The following is a 3,505-nucleotide window of genomic DNA, read 5'->3' as shown; positions in this document are numbered from 1 at the left end:
TCAGAGTGAAATGATAGTTTAGATCAAAATCTTTAGGACATGTGAAAAGAAGTATCAGTGTTCATGGGTGAGAGCTTTGTGACGAAAGAATAGCTTGTGTCCTGGAATGAGTTCATACCTTCCATCACTTTATTCTCCCATTGACTCACCAGATTCTGAATCTATGTCCTGTTGCCCAAACCAGCACTCCAAGTGCATTCATACATGGTAGTAATTCTCCCTGTGTGTGATAAATTCCCCCTTGACCTCTTTTCCCTTATCTTACTGTGGATTTTTCTTGACACTCTGACCTCACTGCAGTGTCACCTTCAGAGATAGGCTTCTGTGAGCCTTAGTTCATATCCACTCATCCCATCATTCCTCATCATGGCAACATATTTAATTCTTTGAATTGCCTATTTTTCTAAGTGATATTTTATTGCTTATATTTTAATAAATTTATTTAGTATTGTCTATCTCCATGGTGGTGATGATTATGATGATAACTTTTTTGAATGCCTACCATGTGGTTGGCATTTTTTAAAAGTGCTTTATATACAGAAACTAAGGCAAAACTCTCAGTACTCTTCTAAGGCAGGTACTAATCTTGTCCATTTTTCAGAGGAAAACCTGAGGCTCACCAAGATTAAAAAACGAGCTCCAATTCACTCTGCCACCAATAGGTGAGGGTGGACTTTTAATTAACCCAGGAAGTTCAGCTTCAGAGCCCATGGTTTTGACCATTGTGCTATTCAGTGTCTCAACTGAAAATAGCTCACAGGTAAAGAAAACTCACTGTGTGCCAGATGCTCTTCATGAGCTTCCATTTTGAGCAGTTTAATCCCACAACAGCCTTCTGAGGGAATCATGTGCCTTCCAGTATTAGTGCTGGAGAAATTGAGGCAAAGAGAAGTTAAATCATCTTCCCAAGTCAAAAGGCCAGTGAGAGGCCAAGCCTGATTTGGACTCAGAAACCTGAATCCAAACTATCTGCTTTTTGCTAGTGTGCTCTGTCACCTCTAGAAAGGAGGGGTCATGTTAACCTTGCTAGCTGATGTATTTCCAGCACTCAGTTTAGAGAATGGCACATTATAAGCATTGAAAAAAGGAAAGAAGAACAGTAATGGTTATATTTACAATACAAATAAAAAATACACATATAACTGTATATTACTTTAGAGTAAGGTTGGGTAGCACTTCTTTTATTTCTTGTAAAATCCATTTTCTTTTCATAACCTGAAATATATTTTGTTATTCTGAAGCCATTAGGTAATATTGTAGATTCCTTCCATTGTCTAAGCTTCTAGGGAAAAAAATTACTATGCCTTTCATGATTATTTTCCTTATTATATTTAATATACACTTTAAAACCCATATATAAATATAATTGCATATATAGTATAGTCCCCCAAATCACGTTTTACAACATGTTTACTTTTTGTTCTCTGTGTATTAAAACATTTTGTCTATATATTTTGATTTGGCTTTTAATGCTTTTAAGAAAACATTAGGAATTGGAGACATATTTAGAAAATAAGAGTAAACTAGAAAATTATATGAAGAAATTATACCTCTGTAATTGCTAATACCTTATATTTTTTGATATATATATAACAAAATTTATAAATAAAATAGAATAATAGAAAGAACTTCTGTTTTTTTATTAAATCCCTTTATACTGATATAATGTGTTTTGCTGGGTATTATGTTTTTTGTTATAACTTTATTGTAAATTATTTTAAAAATCAGTTTCTCATCTTCAATAGTATTGAAAATTAAAACTGTTTCTTTAAATTGTTAATATTATTCCTTTGCAGTTGCATGAATAGTTATTTTGCTTTAAATTTTAATATTCTGATGTGCTAACAATTTGGTTCTATAATTAAATTGATGTTGATTTATTGTGGTTTTTTAAATAATTTTTTTAAATGCCATGTTTGAAACATTTTATTACAGTCATATTTGTACTGTACTGTACAGACATGTACTATAGTACATTTTCTTCTTTTCCAAAGCTACTACATGAAATAACTGAAATAAAAATATTTACAGATATAATCAGAAATTATTTACTAATTATTTAAGAGAATTTTCTGACAATTTTTTTATATATACTTCCTTATTTGATATTTATAACATTCTTGATGGTGATTATTCCTTTTAGAGCAAGACATTGAGTCTCAAAGAGTTGAAGCAAGTTATTAATTTTCACATTGTGAATAGGGAGCATAACTAGAATTCATAAACATGGTTTCCACAGTTCAAATAAACTTATCTTATTTGTTGAGTGTTATTAGATTCAGGATAGTGAGTTGTTTTTGTATGTTCAGAACTAAAGAGCCAAGAGAAATTAACTCTAAAAAATATTAAAGCATACATTTAAAATCTCATCTATGTGTATGTTTTACCTCCCCTTGTTATGTTGGGTACCACTCCAATTTTCCTCCCAAAACAACTTTTACACTTACAACAAACACTTCAAAATCTGTTGAATATGTGACTCAGTCTAGACAGTTCTTTGAGGACACAGATGTTACCATTTTTCTTCTGTGTAGCCATTAGTTAGGAAGATCAAACCAACCTGACTGATTTTATGATTGATGTAAAAGACAGTTATATGAATTGTTATTATTAATTGTTATTACTATTGTGTGTCTCTAAATTCTGGATTCTTAATGTAAATCTTAAAAAGAGAATATCAAACAACTCTACGTAATGGCCACAATAACATGAAAACTCTTTATATATTTATGGAACACTTGTTTATACTAAGTATAAGGGATTTTTTTATTGCCAGATATTCAAATCTCTTGTGGAACCAGGTGGGAGCATTAACTATTAATTAGCAAATACATATTTTAAATGTTGTAAAATGAATGATGACAGAAAAATCTATCCAGTATTTAAGCCTAAAATTTCATAGTAAAATTTTTAAAACCTTGTATAAAAATACTTTTCAGACACTTAAGTACATAGGCTATTCATTTTTAAATTTAATATTGTATTTTTTAAGGGAAGGAAAAACAAGTTTTAATTATCAGAATTAAAATGAAAAATTTCATTTGTTTCCAGTGTTGAACATGACATTGTGTTTGGAGATGCAGAAAATTTACTGCTATTGTAGGTGTTAGTTTCCAAGTAGATCATTCATTCATTTCTTTACACAGTCATTCAGCACACCTGCATTTAGTAGGCAGGTATTATGTTAGGTGGTATGATTAATTGGGAAACAACTGTGGTGCCAACAGAACAGACTCATTCATCAGTGCATAAGAAATACTATGTAAATATATCTAGAAATGCAGTAGAACAATGATTCTAAAATGTAATTGCATACAAACCAACTAGAGGTTGGTTAAATTGTACGTCTGGACTGGGGCCTGAGATTTTACATTTCTAGCAAACTAGGTGAGGCAGGTGCTACTGGATTACAGACTAAACTTTGAATAGAAAGGCGTTAGAAGATGGAGAAAATAATTTCAGTAGCTTGAAATTCATAGTATTACTGTTATTTTGACTTAATTCA

Source organism: Mesoplodon densirostris, chromosome 13 (assembly GCF_025265405.1).
Source record: "Mesoplodon densirostris isolate mMesDen1 chromosome 13, mMesDen1 primary haplotype, whole genome shotgun sequence".
Taxonomy (NCBI): domain Eukaryota; kingdom Metazoa; phylum Chordata; class Mammalia; order Artiodactyla; family Ziphiidae; genus Mesoplodon; species Mesoplodon densirostris.
Note: the sequence above shows the minus strand (reverse complement) of the source record.